General features: G+C 42.0%; 1 protein-coding gene across 1 annotated transcript in view; it reads right to left on the reverse strand.

The window, feature by feature from the left end:
- Nucleotides 1–6,566, reverse strand: part of CLASP1 (cytoplasmic linker associated protein 1) — a 266,188-nt gene extending 259,622 nt beyond the window's left edge. The window contains exon 1 of the mRNA XM_055315783.1: nucleotides 6,488–6,566. The gene's annotated coding sequence lies outside the window, so the exon portion shown is untranslated. The remainder of the gene's footprint in view (nucleotides 1–6,487) is intronic.
- Between the last annotated feature and the right edge of the window lie 13,279 nt (nucleotides 6,567–19,845).

Consider the following 19,845-nt stretch of genomic DNA (forward strand, 5'->3'; position numbering starts at 1 on the left):
GTCTCTTGTGAATAAATAAAATCTTTAAAAAAATTTTTTTAAATTAAAAAATAAAATAAAAAGTACATACGGACAGCTTCAAAGGATGATACATTGAGAAATAATAACTTCTGTTAGGATGGTTTGATGTGGCTTTAACCCCTCTGGTCTCTCAAGTTACTGTGTTATTGCCCTGTAATTGTAATAAGATTATATATAAATTTAACTGATTTTGCTTGGAATGTTAACCTGGAAAACACTTATAGAAACAAGCAGAAAATGGATTCAACCATACTGAACAAACAAACTCACCCAAATATTCCATGGTAACAAGACAGTCCCAAGGCCAGTTTTGGATTTTTTTCACAAAAAGATCCATCTTCCCAGATACATAGAACTATTAAACCTTGAATTTACATTTTTTTGTAAAAGTATAAACACACTAAAAGATAGGAGGAAATCTGGTGTGGCAGCTATTCATATGGCAAAAAGATCAGGTTTCATGAACCGTAACTTCAATAATACAACAAAATTATGTAGCTAAGAACCACTGACAGGAAAAGAACATTTAAGTTGAAAAATAGAAGGTCCCACTCTCGTCCTAGCTCTATCTGAGACTGGGATTTAACTTGCAGGTCTTAGTTTCTCATTTGTAAATTGATAGGATAATGATGTTATCTAACCTATCTACCTCTCAGGACTTTGAAAGGAGCAAGGAAGATTATGAATGTAAAAGTACTTTGAAAATCGAGGGTTTTATCCCCCATAAATCTCGCTACTAATGTCCACAATAGCCAAACTGTGGAAGGAGCCTTGATGTCCATCGAAAGATGAATGGATAAAGATGTGGTTTATATATACAATGGAATATTCCTCAGCCATTAGAAACGACAAATACCCACCATTTGCTTTGACGTGGATGGAACCAGAGGGTATTATGCTGAGTGAAGTAAGTCCATTGGAGAAGGACAAACATTATACAGTCTCATTCATTTGGGGAATATAAAAAATAACGAAAGAGAATAAAGGAGAAAGGAGAGAAAATAAGTGGGAAATATCAGTGAGGGTGACAGAACATGAGAGACTCCTAACTCTGGGAAATGAACAAGGGGTAGTGGAAAGGGAGGTGGGTGAGGAGATGGGGTGACTGGGTGACAGGCACTGAGGGGGGCACTTGTCGGGATGAGCACTGGGTGTTATGCTATATGTTGGCAAACTGAACTCCAATTAAAAAAATATCAAAAAATAAGTAAATAAATCTGGCTATTATGTATTATTATGAAGACACAAACCTGTAGCTACCAAAAACGAGAACAACTGTTTAGAAGGATACATTTTCAAACTGATAAGTGGGTATGCCTCCCAGGGGCCTGAGATCTGGGGCTAAGCCCTTCCCTTTACCTGCATTATTTGAATCCTTCAGGAGAATCTATTCATCTATTACTCGGTAATTTTTTTAATTTGTAAAAAGCAAATACAATCACTAACAAAATCAACATAGAGTGCAGGGTTCTCGGACTTTAGAGTTTTGTTTTGTTTTGTTTTAAGAATCACCTGGGGAGGGGATCCCTGGGTGGCACAGCGGATTGGCGCCTGCCTTCGGCCCAGGGCGCGATCCTGGAGACCCAGGATCGAATCCCACGTCGGGCTCCCGGTGCATGGAGCCTGCTTCTCCCTCTGCCTGTGTCTCTGCCTCTCTCTCTCTCTATCATAAATAAATAAAAAAAATTAAAAAAAAAAAGAATCACCTGGGGATTGTTAAAACTGTAGCTATCCCAGTCTCACAGACTTAAGTGACCAAAATCTCTATATGGATTGGAATAAATAAATTCAGACCATTTGGATTTTAAAAAGCTCCTCGGGGTGCCTGAGTGACTCAGATAATTAAGTGTTTGCCTTCAGTTTGAGAGTTGTGATCCCAGGGTGCTGGGTTGGGGAGCCCCACGTCCAGCTCCTTGCTCAGCGGAGAGCCCACTTCTAATCTCCCTCTGCTTGTACGCTCGGTCAAATAAATAAAATCTTAAAAAAAAAAAAAAAAAGAGCCTCAAGTGATTCAGGTGAGTTGATTATTGCTTCTTATGCTACACTGTCATTAATACTAACTGACCACAAATACATAGTAGGAATCCCATGTACACCTACTTACTATATATGCCAGTGATGACTCTCAACCATTGACATGTATTATCTCATTTAATCCTTACAGCCCTGTAAGTAGGCACTACTGTTAATAATGCCCTCTCCTCACCCTTGTTTTATAGACTCTGCCTCTCTCTCTCTCTCTGTGACTATCATAAGTAAATAAAAATTAAAAAAAAAAAAAAGCTTTAAAACAAAGAGAGGACTTAACAGGCCCATGGCACAAAGTCACAGTGCTAGTAAGTGGCAGAGCCAGAACATACAACAAAGTTTGAAAACACTTGATACAGTTTCTTAACCTAAGACAACAGCTGTATAGTCTGGTCAGGTCACAGAAATTACTGTTTCATTTCAGATATTGCATTTAAAAAAACACTAACAAAAGAGAGTTGCCTGAAGAAAGCAGCGGAGGGAAAGCAGAGGGAAATCTGATTAAACCGCAAGGGGACAGGTCACCTGGCTGGTTCCATCGGTACAGCATGGGACTCTTGACCTAGGGGTTATAAATTCAAGCCCCATGGTGCGTGTAGGGATTACTTTAAAAAAATAAAATCTCAGGGTACCTGAGTCACACAGTCGGTTAAGTATCAAATTCTTGGTGTCATCTCAGGTGCTGATCTCAGCACAGAGCTGGCTTGTGATTCTCTCTCCCTCTCCCTCTCCTCTCCCCCTCCATGCATGCAAGTCTGTGCTCCCGAGCTCTCTCTCTCTCAAATACATACATCTTTTAAAGTAAAATCTTTAAAAAAAAAAAAAAAATGAGGGGACAAAGGATCTAGGGCTGTTTACATATTTCCAGCATAACTGGCATCACTTTGTAACATTTTATCCCCCTATTAGACTGTGAGCCCTTCAAGTATGAGGACCATGCAGTCTTTTCAACTGTACCCTTATGGTACCTGGTTTAATAAATTAATTCATCAAATGAATCTACAGAAGGCTTGATGACTGTCCTACGAAATGAAAGGCTATTATGTGAAGAAACAGACTTAATTCATGTTGCTTCAGCAAGTACAACCAAGAATAGGTAACGGGAGCAGCAGATTTTGGTACAGTCCAAACTAGCTTTCCAGTAACCAAGACCTGTTTAATAACAGAGAAGTACCTCTGCAACGTGAGGCTGATAATCAGAATAGAGTAGAGAAAAGGTAGGAGAGTGGTCTATGGAGCCCTAAGAGCTCTTCCAAAGCTCAAATTCTTCTATTCTAATTTATGATACTTTTGCTCAATCTTTCACATTTCGTACATTTACTGTGACTAGTTACACAAATCCTGGTAGTAAGTACAGAGGATACCACAGTGTTGTATAAACTCCCAGTGTCAAGGATTCTAGAGGAGAATAAAAGCACAGGCATCACCCTTTCAGGGAGGGAGATAATGGATACAACAGTAATCAGCAAGGAATGAGATTTCCAGGCATGAATCAAAAGGGAAGTCAACACAGGCATTAGGAAAGAAAGCCATCAGGGTGCCTGGGTGGCTCAGTGGTTGAGCATCTGCCTTCAGCTCAGGTCTTGATCCCAGGTCCTGAGATCAAGTCGTACACTGGTTCCCCACAGGAAGCCTGCTTCTCCCTCTGCCTATGTCTCTGCCTCTCATGAATAAATAAAAATCTTAAAAAAAAAAAAAAAAAAGGAAAAATGCACCATCATTTGAGTACCCTGGAGCCATATTTTTAGAGATCCATGGGGGTAGGTAGATTGGGACTGCCATTAACAATCTCTGGGAAAAAAGCAGGCAGTATGTCAGTAATGGTCTGAGCATAAAGGAGGCAGGAAACCCTAGGGTGATGAAGACCCACCAGAAATAATGACTAAACTCTGGCTTAAAAAGAGAAGAACTTTGGAGGTCATTTAGTCAAACAGGTTGCCCTGCTTGCACTGGATAAAGAAAGGTTTGTTTACTTTCTTAAATTACATTTTACAAACCAGATATTCTATCATCAATGACTTGTCCTCTGCTTAGTTTTGAGTCTTTTTTTTTTTTTTAACTAATAGATCCTTCTCTTATTTTCTAGGAAACATTTTAGATGATTGTTTTTCCCGCAGTTATCAAAACTGGCAGTTTTAATACTCTTAGTCTAATATTATAATTTCTCAAATGGCTGTAATATTTACCAAGAATACTACATTAAAAGTCTTGTCGTCTAAAATCTTATGATTTTATAAATAGAAGATTGTTAAGAAGAAATGGAATCTCAGAAATAAATTTAAGTCCCAGATCCAAGAAACTATCTCTCACTCAACTTATAAATTGTGGGACTGAGCCCACCTAAGAAAACAGAATTAACAAACTACTGAAGCAAAAAAAAATCTAAATCCAAAACCAATGAACATAACACACATGAACAATAAACTTAATGTTCTTTGGCCAATCATTTCTCAACATCCCTGTCAAACTATTTTAAGGATCTGAAATCTTGCTCTATAAAAAGTAAGTTCCCATCATCGGAACTACACTTAAGAGATTCTATCGGAGTGGTTACTGAAGCGTAAACACCAAGCTTCAGTTTTTTTCTTTCCTTTCAGTATAAAAAAAATGCTTGCCTCCTTTAGATAAAGTTGAGTCTCTGGCCCAAATCCTGACATACCAGGAGATCTAGGTTTTCAGTTCTAACCCTAATTTAAGGTGCAAGGTTAGCATAGGCCTTTTTCCATATTTACCACTTAGATCGTAACATGGGGATATAATATTTGACAGCTCCACCACTGATGGTCACTGCAAAGGATTTCTCAGTTTGGTTAACCTTAGTAGGGAGGACATAAAGCTAGGGCTGAAAACATGGCAAAAACTAAGACTTTAAAAGCAAAAATAGTGCTGCTGCATGCATGTTATTAGCTAACAAGCCAGGAATTACAGAAACAGATTCGAGTGACAATTACTAAGAAAGGTGCAGTTACACGATTCTACAAAAATGAGTAAGAAAACAACTCACAAAAATTTGAATCTTTCTTAGCAAATGGGGAAGATAAATAATATGCACTAATTCTGGGACATTGTGGTTTTTGTTTTTATCGATAATGTCTCTGCATCAATGTTACTTATTCTCCCACTCCCTCTATGAGCAAAAGGAGCCCACTGTCCAGGATCCCTCATACCAAGGGCTCGGTGAGTGTCACAAATAATAACAGTAATAAAAGCAACAGTCTCCAAAGCTGGAATTTCTACGGGACTGTGGCACCAGAACAGGGGACACGGCACATGGCAGCATGCAACTATTTCTCCCTTCTGACTCTTCTGCATCACTGCCTCCCAAAGGACTGGAGAACCCAAAAGCTCTCACTGCCACATCTACAAATTAAAGTCTCCCGACCAAAGAACTCACAGAGGTTCCATGCACGGCCAGGGTCTAATGAACGAACCCCACGAGAGAGAAATTCATCCGGATGCAACAAAACATGCTTCAAAAGGCTCTGCCTAAATTGTTTGTTTGTTTTGTTTTGTTCTTTAATCTTAGGAATAAACACAACTGTCTTAATGACATTATGCAATAAGTTAAGGCTCTGGAAAACCCCACACTCATCCGAGCGGCCCGGAACATGGAAAGCAAAATTCGATTAGCTCCATTGTACCCAACCAGGCTAACGTGCAAGATCACACACTCGCCTCCGTCAGGGCGGCTCTGCCAATACCGAAGAACAACAAAGGCAAGTTGAGGAGGCTGCACTAGGCTTAACTCAGCACTTGTCGGTGTCCCTGTGCCCGCTCGGGGCGGCAGCTCTGCGCGGGCCCCGGGGGCCGAGGGACCCTGCGCATCCCGCCGGGGCCCGGCCCGGCTCGGCCCGGCTCGGCCCGGCCCGGCCCGGCCCGGCTCGGCTCGGCTCGGCTCGGCCCGGCGCCGCTCGCGCAGCTTTTGTCTGGCCCGGCCGGGAGCCCCGGCCGCCCGCTCCCCGGCGCCCCTGCCCTCCGGAGCCTTCTCCACACCCATCACTCGCCGAGGACTGGCTGTGCGCTTCTCCCCTCGCCCCCTCCCCTCGAAATCCCGGGCTCTGTTCAAACGCGACCGGCCGTTCCGCTGGCTCCTTCCACGGCGCGGGGAAGACCCGGGTCAGGAAGGGGCCCAGGGTGGGGTCCGGGCGAGGACGCGAGTCCGGGGCGCACAAAGCCGCGCTGACCCCGCGGCCACCCCCCCTCCCCCTGCAAAGCAGCCTGGGATCAGCGAGCGACCCGCCAGCGGGACAAACAACCCTCCCCCCGCGCTCCCCGCCCGGCCCCCCCCAGGGCCGCCCCCTCCCCCCAAAGTGCCCCCGAGAGCCGATGACAGCGCCGGACCTCGCCCCCACCCAGACCCGGCGCCCGCCGCCGCAGGCGATGCGCAGAGGCCTCGGAGGGCTCCGTCTAAAGATCCTCGCCCTAACCGGGTACTTACCGCCGTATTATTCGCTACTGTTGCCGCTGCAGACCAGACAGCCGCCGCCTTCTCCTCCACCCCAATGAGGTTAAGCGCCTGGTGCGGGGATTAAAAAAAAAAAAAAAAAAAAAAGAAGCCGAGAGCGCCTGCGCAGTGCAGTCTCCCTTTTACCGCCACCAACCCGGCTGGACCATAGAGAGCGCAAACCAAGACCAGAGAGGCGGCTGCTCTCTATGGTGACGCCCCGCGCAGGCGCAGGCGCAGGCGCAGGCGCAGGCGCAGGCCCGGCCGCCCTGGGCTTCGGGAGCTGCAAATCCCGGGAGCTCGTTCCTCCTCCGAGAACGTTAATTGACCCCGGTAGGGACCCGTAGGGTAAAGGCTCTTTAAGGGAAGAGTGAGCCGGGTGCCTCTGGGGCCTCTGGGAAGTTGCGGCAAAATTCAGGCTAGGCCACGAGGCTCGGATGTGAGAGCCGCGGAGACGGAGAACCACAAAGCTGGGAGCGCAATGAATAGAGTTGAGAGGGAGTCAGGAAAGCCCGGATAAAAGTCGTCCGGCCGGGACTTCCTGCGGCCGGGGTCTAATGCCCGCCGGAAACGGACTTCCCCTTCTGGGTTACGCGCGTCCCGCCCCCACCACGGGGCGACCGAGAGGAAGGAAACTGTGCCCTGCGGCTTTCCGTACCGCGGCTGGCGACCGTCCTCGCTTCCCAGCTCCGCCGGGCGCCGGCGCCCGAGCCGGAAGCACAACTCGGAACGGTGCGCGGCGCGCCTGGGAGCGGAGCCGCCGCGCGGAGGCCGCGGAGGCTCCCGAGGAGGCCGGCCGCAGCCCCTTCTTCCCGGAGCGCCCCCGCAAGTAACGCTCGTTCTGTCTTCGCTCTCGCATCACGTTCGGATGACACGTGAGAACGTGTTTCGGAGGGCAGAAAACTGTGCGAATAATAGGGCCGCCTCTGAGGACCCGAAGGACCCGCGCTTTGCCGTGTCAAGCCCCTGTGTTCGCAGGTAATTTGACACTTGAGAGTTTTTGCCTGGAATCACACGCTGCGTGGACGAAATCCCTCTCCGGGACTGAGTCGACCTCCCTCACGCTCGATGCCCAGCGCGCCGAGTTTTCACGGGCAGCTCGAGCTCCGCGGTGGCGGAGGGTGCTCGTGTGGGCACAGGGGCGCGGGAGAACGGCGAGGTGACGCCCCTGCTGCGCGGGGCTCCGCGGCTGTGCTCGCAGAGGCCTCGGGTCTCGGGGAGGCCCCCCGGCTTGGGGCGAAAGGCGGACAACCTGAGAGGAGGAGGAGCTCCTTAGGACAGAGGCTGAGAAGGGAGGCGGGGGGGGGGGGGGGGCGGGATACAGGGGAAGCGTACAGAGGAAGGTCTGAAAAAAGGGATGGGAATTTTTTTTTTTTTTTTTACTTAATATGGTAACATACACATAACACAATTGATGGTTTTAACCACTCCTAACTGCATAGGTCAGTAGAGTTAAGCGCAGGGACATTGCTGTGCAGCCGTCTCTGGAACTCTTCATCTTCTAAAGCTGCAGTTCTGGACCCGATAAACAACTCATTCCCCACTACCCCCACGCCCTGGCAACCACCATTCTGCTTATGTTTCTGAATTTGACAACTCGGATACCTCCTATAAGGGGGATCATAACAGCGTCTGTCTCTGTGACTGGCGTATCTCACTCAGCGTAAGGACCTGGAGATTCTTCAATGTCACATGTGTCAGAACTGCCTTCCTTTTTAAGGCTGAATTATGTCCCATTGCGTTTATACACCGGGATAGATAGTTGGGTTACTTACATCTTTTTTTTTTAATAGGTTTTATTTATTCATGAGAGACACAGAGACACAGGCAGAGGGAGAAGCAGGCTCCATGCAGGGAGCACAAAGTGGGACTCGATCCCGGGACTCCAGGATCACGCCCTGGGCCGAAGGCGGCGCTAAACCGCTGAGCCACCCGGGCTGCCCACCTAACACCTTTTAACTGTGGTGAATAATGCTACCGTGAACATGGGTGTACAAACATCCCTGGGACTGCTTTCAATAGAATGAGGAGGACTTAGAAAACATGTAGAGGGACACCCGGGTGGCTCAGCAGTTGAGCGTCTGCCTTCCGCCCAGGGCTGATCCTGGAGACCCAGGATCAAGTCCCACATCGGGCTCCCTGCATGGAGCCTGCTTCTCCCTCTGCCTGTGTCTCTGCCTCTTTCTCTCTGTGTCTCTCATGAATAAATAAGTAAAATCTTAAAAAAAAAAAAAAAAAAAAAAAAGAAAAAAGAAAACAAGTAGAGAAAGCTATATTTTCCAAGTCCTGGACTGGGGATAATAATATGGTAAAAGAACTGTTTTAGGAAGTGACCTGGCAGTGGAAGCCCAATACATATTTATACAGAGTATTTATTGGAGGCTTTAAGATGTCCTAGGCATTGTACTACTGCTTTATGTAAAGTATTGATATGTCATTGGATCCATCAAAATAAACATGAGCCAATTGTTATTCACATTTACCAGTGAGAAAAATCAAGGTTCTGGGTTACAGATGGGCTACAGGAGACTCAACCAACCACACATACAGATAAGTCATTAGGAAACAAAATTCCCATGGGAGCCAGACACCCATGGGCCCTGACTACTTACCAATTGAAGGATAAAGATTTTGAAAGAAAACAATTTAAATGTTCAGAGTGAGTCTTCACAAGAGAAAGAACTGGCTGACATCAAGCGCTTTCACAGTCAAATTACTGGTCTTATAACGGCTTAACACAGCAAAATGGCATGATCTGCAGGTCCCTAAAAGGACTCTGGTTTCATTCGAGGTATATTCATTACCTTTAAAAAATCTAAAATGCAGACAGCCAGGGTGGCACAGCGGTTTAGTGCCACCTTCAGCCCAGGGCCTGATCCTAGAGACCCGGGATCGAGTCCTATGTCTGGCTCCCTGCATGGAGCCTGCTTCTCCCTCTGCCCGTGTCTCTGCCTCTCTCTCTCTCTCTCTCTCTCTCTCTCTCTCTCTCTCTCTCTCTCTCTGTCTCATGAATAAATAAACACAATCTTCTTTAAAAAAATCTAAAATGCCAAGTAAGTGTATCTTTGTATGTACTAGAGAGAGTAATAAGACATGACATTTCCTATTCAACATTTCATCTTCATTTTACATTCTCAAAAACCCTATAGGACCGTTCAAAACAATGATACATTTGGCAGGGGAGGAAACAAATGGCCAGAAAGGAAAAATGATTAGCACAATGTCACATGACTTACTGGTACCAAGACTGTAATTGAAATCTGAACCTCTAGAATTCCCACTCTCTGCTTTGGTCTCCCTTACAAAGATAATACCATAGTCTTGAGTGGACAGTGTTTCTATTCAATCAGTCTCATCTTCCTCAGGGATACATGCCCAAACTCTTAAGAAGCTAGCACCAATTAACCAGTAAAGCAGAGAATAAGTACATTTTAAGTAGCATTCATACACTTAGATATATTGTGTACAAACTATGTGCCAAACACTTAGCAAAGCAGATACCCATATTCTCATAGGAGATAGAAAATAAAATTGTAAATATAAACTATGTCAGGTAGGATAAGTATTTATGGGGAAAAAATGAAACAGTAAAGGAGAAAGAAGTGCTGAGGATAGGGAAAGAGGTTTCTTTTTAAATAGGACTGGTGGCGGGGAGGGCCCACTGAGAAAGTACAGATCGGGAGGAGTTGAAGGAGGGAGAAATGTCCATCTTGGGAGAAGAGCCATCCAGGTAGAAAAAACGGCAAGTGCAGAAATCATTCTGAGGGAGGAGGATGTCTACTATATTCTAAGCACAGAAAGAAGGCCAGAATGACAGAGGCAGAGTGTGGCAGGGGAAAAGTAGGAAATGAGGTCAGAGGTAACAGGATGCCAAATTGTGTAGGGATTTACAGGGCATTGTAAGAATTTTGATTTTTACTGAGAGGGGAAGCCATTGGAAGATTTTGAGCAGAGAAGTAAAGTGACTTTATTTTTAAAGAATTACTTTAGCTTCTGTTTTGAGAATAGACTGTTTAGGGAACAAGGGACTTTTGAGAATACATTGTAGGGGAGTAAGAGGGACGGTTTAGGAAGCTCTTGCAATTCTGCAAGTGAGACGGTGGCTAGGGAAAAGTGCAAGCAGTGGAGTGGTGAGGTGTCGATATATACAGACAGGATGGTACACGGGGTTTAATAAATTGGTTGACATATGGTGTAAGCAAAAGGGTAGTTAAGGGGATTCCCAATATTTTTGACTGAACAGTTTAAAGAATGGAGTTGCCATTTATTGAATGGCAGAGTCCGGGAGGAGCAGATTGGGAATGGGAAGCAATAAATTCAGCTATGGAGATGTTAAGTTTGAAATACCTATTAAAGGTCACCCGGGTGGCTTAGTCGATTAAGTGTCCAACTCTTGAGCTCAGCTCAGGTCTTTTTTTTTTTTTTAAATTTTTATTTATTTATGATAGTCACACAGAGAGAGAGAGAGGTAGAGACACAGGCAGAGGGAGAAGCAGGCTCCATGCACCGGGAGCCCGACGTGGGATTCGATTCTGGGTCTCCAGGATCGCGCCCTGGGCCAAAGGCAGGCGCCAAACCGCTGCGCCACCCAGGGATCCCTCAGCTCAGGTCTTAATCTCAGGGCCATCAGTTCAAACCCAATGTTGGGCTCCATGCTGGATGTGGAGTCTATTTTAAAACCAACATTGAAATGACTACTAGCACATAGAAATACCAAGACAGTTAGATATTTGGAATCTGGAGTTCAGAAGAAAGGTCTAGGATGGATATGTAAATTTGGGAGACACAAGCACATAAAGAGTATTAAAAGCCATGAGATCGTCTAGCTATTAAGTGTAGACAAAAATTTGACAAATTTAAATAAAGACTGAGCCCTGGAGCACTCTAGCCTGTAAAGACTGAGATGGTAATGAAACCAGTAAAGGAGACAGAAAGGTCAGCCACTGAAATAAAGGGAAGCCAGGAAGAGCAACCAAGTCAATTGCTAATGGGCTTTAATTGACTATTGCCATAACATTGGGGTGGTGAGGATGGAAGCCTGATTGGAATGGGTTCAAAAGAGAGTGGTAGGAACAGAATTGGAAAGAGGAAGGATAGATATTGGACACAGGAAGTAGGGGTTGAAAAGTAGAGTGAAACTTCAAGGGATAGGTAGGGTCAAGAGAATAATTTTTAAATTACTTGTATTTTAGTATTTTTTAAAAGGTAAGATTCTCCCTTAAATAAATATAACCTGAATACCAATACCATGGTCATACCTAAAAACAACACCTAGTATCATGGTCTACCCAAACTTCACATTTCCTTAATTGCCTCATAATTCTTTTGCTACCAGGTTTACTGAGATTCATATACTATACAATTCATCCATTTAAAGTATGTAATTCAACAGTCTAATACAAAGAGTTATACAATCATCACTAACAATTCTTTTTTTTTTTTTTTAAGATTTATTTATTTATTTTAGAGAAAGCATCAGCAGGAGGGGCAAGGGAAAGGGAGAGAGAATCTGAAGCAGACTCCATGCTGAGCACAGAGCCTGACACAAGGCTCAGTCTCACGACCCAGAGATCAAGACCTGAGCCTGAAAGATGCTTAACTGGCTGTGCCACCCCAGCACCCCTACAGTCCATTGTAGAACAGCTTCATCAGCACAAAAAGAAACCCTATACCTATCAGTACTCACTACCCATTTTTCCCCAACCTATCAGCCCTAGGCCACAATCAATTTACTTTTTTGTCACTATGAATTTTCCTCTTCTGGACATTTCATATAAATGGAGTCATGTACTATATATGTTTGAATGGCTTCCTTCACTTATGTTTTCAGGGTTCATCTATATTATAGCATGTGGCAGTACAGTACTTCATTCCTTTTTATTGTCAAAACATATGTATGTGCCACATTTTGTTTATCCACACATTTATTATCCACACATTACTTGATGGACATTGGGTTGTTCGGACTACTTTTTGGCTGTTGTAGATAATGCTGCAATGAACATCTATTACAAGACTTCACTGTGGAAATATGTTTTCAGTTTTCTTGAATATCTTCTTGGGTTTGGAATTGCTGAATCATATAATAACTGTATGTTTAACCTTTTCAGGAATGGCCAGGCTCTTTCCATAGTGAAGATGCCATTTTATATTCCTACAAACAGGATATGAAGGTTCTAGTGGAGACATCCTCACCAACACTTGTTAATATCTGTCTTTTTTATCATACCTATTCTACTGGGGGTATAGTGCTATTTCACTGTGGTTTTGATTTGCATTTCCCTGATGACTAATGACGTCAGTCATCTTTTTGTGGCATATTGGCCATCTTGTATAGCTCATCTGAGAACTGCCTATTCTGATGCTTTGCCTACTTTTTAAATTATGTTGTCCTTTTTATTATTGAGCTGTAAAGTTCTTTATATATTCCAGATTTAAGTCCCTCAGCAGATATATGATTTGCAAATATTTACTCATATTCAATGGGTTGTCTTTTCACTTTCCTGATGATATCCTCCAAAGCACAAGGTTGTCATTTTAGTGTCCAATTTATCTTCTTTTTCTTTTGTTGCTATATTTTTGGTATCTTATCTAGAAAACCATTGTGTAATCCTACGTTTTCTTAGAGTCTTACCCTTTTGGCTCCTACATATAGGTCTTTGATCTATTTTAATTTTTATTTATGGTTTAAGGTAGGGGTCCAACTTCATTCTTTTACATATAGCTTTCCAGTTGTCCCACCACCATGTGTTGTAAAGCCTATTCTTTCTCCTTTGCATTGTCTTGGCATCCTTGTCCAAAACCAATTGACTATAAATATGTGGATTTATTTTTGGACTCTAAATCTATTCCACCAATGTATATGTGTATTTTTATGCCAGTACAAACTGTTTCAATTACTGTAGCTTTTTAGTTTGTAAAATTGGGTAATATGAGTCCTTCGATTTTTTTTTTTCTCTCCAGTTGTTTTCGCTATTTGGGATTCCTTGAATTTCCATATAAATTTTCTAATCATTTTGTCCATTTCTGAAAGAAAAAATGCAGTTGTGATTTAGATAGGAATTTACTGAATCTGGAAATAAATTTGGAGAGTATTGCCATCTTAGTAATATTAAGTCTTTTGATTCATAATCATGGAATGTTTTTCCATTCATTTAGATCATCTTTAGTTGGGGCACCTGGGTGGCTCAGTGGTTTAACATCTGCCTTTGGCTCAGGTCATGATCCCAGAGTCCTGGGGTCAAGTCCCACATCAGGCTCCCCACAGGGAGCCTGCTTCTCTCCCTGCGTGTGTCTCTGCCTCTCTCTGTCTCTCTCTCTCATGAATAAATAAATACAATCTTTAAAAAAAAATAGATCATCTTTAGTTGCTTTCAACAATGTTTTGTAGTTTTCCTAGTATAAGAATTGTTCTTGGGATCCCTGGGTGGCACAGCGGTTTAGTGCCTGCCTTTGGCCCAGGGCGCGATCCTGGAGACCCGGGATCGAATCCCACGTCGGGCTCCCGGTGTATGGAGGCTGCTTCTCCCTCTGCCTGTGTCTCTGCCTCTCTCTCTCTCTCTCTCTCTGTGTGACTATCATAAATAAATAAAAATTAAAAAAAAAGAATGGTTCTTCATTTCATTTTCAGATTATTCATTGCAAGTATATAGGAATACAATTAATTTTTGCATATTGACCTTGAATCCTGTAACCTTCCTAAACTCATTGATTATTTTTGTAGTGGATTCCTGAGCATTTTCTGGAAACAAAATTATGTCATTTGCAAATAGATACTGTTTTTGCTTCTTTCTTTCCAGTCTGTATCCCTTTTATTACATTTTCTTGACTGATTTTTTTCCAACTAGCACCTCTAATACAATGTTGAAGTGTTAAGAGTGGATATCCTTGTCTTTTTCCTGATCGTAAGCATTCAGTCTTTTACCATTAAATATGACATTAGCTGTGAGGTTTTTATATATAGCCTTTATCAGATAGAGCATGTTTTCTTTTATTCTTCTTAGTTTATTGAGTATTTTATCATTATTAAAGGCTTTGGGATTTTGTCAAATCCATTTTCCGTGTCTGTTTTGATGATCATGTGACTTGTCCTTTATTCTGTTAATATAGTATATTACATTAATTGATTTTCAGATGTGAAACCAACTTTCCATTCCTGGGATAAATCCCACTTGAAAATAGTGTTATGATCCTTCTTACATGTTGCTGAATTTTGATTTGCTAGCATATTGTTAAAAACTTTTACATCTATACTCATAAGGGATACTAGTCTTTAATTTTCTTGTGATATCTTTGTTTTTGATGTCATAGTAATAGGGACATACAGAATGAGTTGGGAAATATGCTCTCCTTTTCTGTTTCAGTTTTTGGTTCTTTGTGTGTTTTTTGGAAGAGTTTGGAAAGTATTGACAAATATTGTTTTTTTTAATTTTTTTTAATTTTTATTTATTTATGATAGTCACACACACACACACACAGAGAGAGAGAGAGAGAGAGGCAGAGACACAGGCAGAGGGAGAAGCAGGCTCCATGCACCGGGAGCCTGATGTGGGATTTGATCCCGGGTCTCCAGGACCGCGCCCTGGGCCAAAGGCAAGCGCCAAACCGCTGCGCCACCCAGGGATCCCCAAATATTGTTTTTTTTTTTAAATGTTTTATAGAATTCACCAGTGAGGCCTTCTGGGCCGTGGCTTTTCTTTGTGCATATTTTTGTTTTATTTTGCTTTTTTTTGTTCTTTTATTGCTAATCTCTTGTTATAGATCTGTTCAGATTTTCTATTTCTTCTTGAGTCAATTTCAGTACTTTATGTCTTTCTAGGAGTGTATCCATTTCACCTAAGTTATCTAATTTGTTGGCATTCAGTTGTTTATACTATTCCCTTATCCTTTTTATTTCTATAAGCTTAGTATTTATTAATGAACCTGTCTTACAATTTTTTTATTACAGTTTGTGCAAATCAGGATCTAAAAGCCAATACATTGCATTTGAGTTATTTCTTTATCTCTTAGGTCTCTTTATGTTTTTTAAGGTTTTATTTTATTTATTCATGAGAGACACACAGAGAGAGGCAGAGACACAAGCAGGGGAGAAGCAAGCTTTGTGTGGAGAGCCTGATGCAGGACTCAATCCCAGGACCCCGGGATCACAACCTGAGCCGGAGGCAGATGCTCAACCACTGAGACACAAAGGCGGGGCGCCCCGCCCCCTCTTAGGTCTCCTTAGATTCCACCCCCCCCAATCTCACGTTTCCTTGATATCTATTAACTGCAGAAACCTAGTTATTTACCTTATATATTTCCCACATTCTAGGTTTTTCTGACTATAGTGCTGGGAGTCTCTAACATATTCTCTACTCCCTAGATACTCTATGCCTTATTCTGATTCAAGTTTGAGTTTTGGCAGAACTACTCCATATATCCATCAGGAGGCACATATTTTCTAATTGTCTCTCTTTGTGAAATTATCAGTAATTAATTACCATTGCCTAGATTGAGTAGTTCAATTGAAGGCAGAGTAAATAAAGCAGAGTAAGTGGGAGTACTCGTCAATCCAGAGTATGTGGGATCTTAGCTAAACATCTTTACCAAATTATCTTTTGTCTTTGGGCCTCAATGTTCTTATCTTATGAACAGGTGCATAAACTATAAACGACTTCTAAGGCTTCTTGCTATTCTAATATACTGACTAAACACTTAAGGAATGAACTTAATCTCTAGCAGATACAATTTGGATGCGTTGGGGGATCCCTAGGTGGCTCAGCGGTTTAGTGCCTGCCTTTGGCCCAGGGTATGGTCCTGGAGTCCTGGGATTGAGTCCCACGTCAGGCTCCCTGCATGGAGCCTGCTTCTCCCTCTGCCTGTGTCTCTGCCTCTCTCTCTCTCTCGCTCTCTCATGAATAAATGGGTGAAATCTTAAAAAAAAATGTTTTTGGATGGGTTAAAAAGGATCTGCTAGGGGCATCTGGGTGGCTCATTTAATTAAGTGCCCAGCTCTTGATTTCAGCCCAGCTCATAATCTCAGGGTTGTGAGATCAAGCCCTGAGTCGGGCTCCATGCTCAAGCGGGGAATCTGCTGGAGGTTCTCGCACACTCGCCCTCTGCTCCCCCCCCCAAGTAAATAAATAAATATTTTAAAAATAATATAAAATTAAAAGGATCAGCTAACATGGTATTATTCTTCCCATCTCAGACCATTTAGGTTCATTTCAAAGCCAAAGTTTGTCAATCATTACATTCAATCATGTATATAACAAAGTCAGTTAAAATCATTGTGAAAGCAGGGAGATTATGCCAAAAGCCTTAGTTCCTGGATTCTTGTTCTGGCTGTGCCTGGACTCAGCTGGTCACATTCTCTCTCAAGGTCCTATCCACAAATAAAAGATGTTAGTGTTCACTAACGGCATACAGGCTTTATAATTTTATGCCTTTTGTTGATATTTCCCCACAGTTTTTGAGAATGATATTTTTATTAATATCGTCAGCCCTACCTGTTTTTATCTGTTTTCTGATTATATTCTACTTATCAACTGATTGATGGTGCCTGCCCTAGCTATCAGCTCATGTATAAAATGCATCTTTGGTATAGAAAACTCAAAGTAAATGCATCAAAATATTAGCGAATGATTATCTTTTGGTAGTAAAATTGTTGGTCGTTTAAAAAACTTACGTCTGTATTCTTCATCTTATTGTATCAACATATGTTTTTGTAATTGTTTAAAAGTCATTCTTGGGCAGCCCAGGTGGCTCAGCGGTTTAACGCTGCCTCCAACCCAGGGCCTGATCCTGGAGACCTGGGATCAAGTCCCTTGTCAGACTCCCTGCATGGAGCCTGCTTCTCCCTCTGCCTATGTCTCTGCCTCTCTCTCTCTGTCTCGCATGAATAAAGAGATAAAATCTTAAAAAAAAAAAAAAGTAATTCTTAAAATATTTAATAGCATATTTTTGACAGCATGCCCTAATGAACAAATCACCAAATTCCAGGTAAGTTTATTTTTCTTCCTATGATTCCATTAGGCAGTATCTCTCACTCTAGGTTAACTTAAATACTTTAGTAATAGGTACTTATATTTAATGAGATGGCTTTACTTAATCTTCTTCAGTAATCTCAGGGAAAAAATATTTTATGCCTACAGAAGTTAAAATTCATGAAGAGCAGCAGCAATGCATATTGTCATCATCTGTCATAGCATATATGGAATCTGAATTTGCACTACTTGGAGAACAGGTAGTCTCTTTACTAGAGAAGTGTTGTGTATTTAAAGAAATATTTGAGCAGAGACAGGGTGTGTCTTTTGTATGTGATGAAAACAGGAGATCAGAAACTAGTTTGCTAAATTGTGTTCATAACCACTCCCTCTCTTAGTACTTGACTTACCTAGTAAGTATCACCCACTGAAGGAACAGTACAGGTGTCTGGCTAACCTCTCATGAGTTTCCTAACCTGGCAAGGTGTTTAATGAAGAGGATAGGTATAGTTTCCAATACTGTCACAACTAGTGAAATTGACATTAGAAAAACCCATTTCTTAGTAATAAGCAGTATGAAAGTCAGTATTTTACCATCAGAAGCATGACAAATCTGGGTGGTTCTATGAGCAGCTCTGTTGCAGAACAAATGATTAAATATCCCTTTAAACATCACCTGTTGCCTAATATGTCATAATCCAGATCTGTTCAGGCTTTTTGAAGACGATTCCTTACACTTAGTAAGAACAAAGGGCAATGCCAAAAAGTAAGTAACCTGACAGTTTGGGGATTTCAGCTGCCATAGGTGAGGTCTCCTGAGCAACTGGTCCATGCCATTTCTCAGACGGACTCCTGTACCAATGACCTGATCAACCCATCCAAATGCAAAGAACCATTTAGAGACTTTGTTGAATGTGAAATGCTTGTATTTTTACATTATCTATTAGCTTCTCCTTTGGTGGAACTTAACCTGCCCCTGGATAGACATAGCTGAAAAGATAGTTTTTATACTCAAGGAAGTCAGTTTAGTAAGGAAAATAAATTGTTAGACTATATAGTTACTACAATGATGGAACATAAAAAGGGTTACTTAGCAGGTGTGGGTGGGTCAAGAAAAGCTGAGGAGGAATGAAGGGAATGTTCTTGAGCTAAACCATACGAAACATTGAAACTCACCATTATGACATTCAGACTCCCAGAACTGGAATGATGTTTTAGATAATTCCCATTTGGACAAGGTTTATTTTTTTTCTAGTAATTTCAAGCAACTCAAAATCTTCGCATTTTAACTAGTTCGCTTAAAGTTTCACAGATAGTATTTCCCAAAATGGACCTATTCTGACACGTGGACCATCATGCATACTCACACACATACATACTTCATGGTCATTTGGCAAAGTGAGAAGAAAGTTCATTAGGTAAGTCAGAATGTGTAAATGAAACTGCCCTATTATGTCTGTTTTAACAAAGTAACAGATCTCTGCCTGTATCTCCTCACATGTATTAAGGATGAAATAATTCCAACCATCTATTGTAAATTGTAGGGTATGCCTGATTGTCATGCATGGGAATCTGTGCTCTTCCAGAATTGCACAATTGTGTTTCTTCTATTTTTGTTTTTGCCACATTAATTATATCATGTAGTACTTGAAATAGAGGTGGAGTCTGTCACTCTGCCAGCTTGCAGTTTAAAAGTTAAATGATGCATTAAGAAATCAGCAAGTGTTAAAATTATTTATAAGATTTATGTTTGCCATATTTTATAGCTGGTGTTATTTATTTAGAATTTCCTGTTCCTGGATGAAATTCTCTTGCCTTCTGCTGTTTGCAATAACTCACGTTCTATTCTCCTTTTCGATAATCTCCTTACATTCATGCCACATTTTCCAGTTTTCCTTATTGCTTCAGCTAATTTCTAAATAAATCATGGCATACACAATATGAGTTGTTTACAGTCACTAAACTCTTATCCTCAAATGTATTTTGATTTTCTCAATTCCCAAAATTTGGCTTTGCTTGTGCATGATTTAGCTATATGACACACACACACACACACACACACACCCGCTATGAATTTCTCTTTCTCTCGTGCACTTGGCACACTGCATTTCTCTGTATCATCTACTACACTGTACTGGCATTCTGAGTCATCTGGAATTAAGCACCCTCCCTACTATTAACTGTGTAATATTTAAATTCCACTTACCAGTCTTCTTTTGAATTCAAACACCACGTAAATTAAACTGACTAAAGTTGCTTTTAACCTGTAATTCCTGATTGCAACAGGTAGTTGCCGACTCTTGAAACTAACAGGTTTGACTAGAAGCTGACAGTTCTTATTCCCACAGAACTTAATATTTTACATTTATATAAATTCATAAGGTAAGA

Source organism: Nyctereutes procyonoides, unplaced genomic scaffold (assembly GCF_905146905.1).
Source record: "Nyctereutes procyonoides isolate TBG_1078 unplaced genomic scaffold, NYPRO_anot_genome, whole genome shotgun sequence".
NCBI classification, from domain to species: Eukaryota; Metazoa; Chordata; class Mammalia; order Carnivora; family Canidae; genus Nyctereutes; species Nyctereutes procyonoides.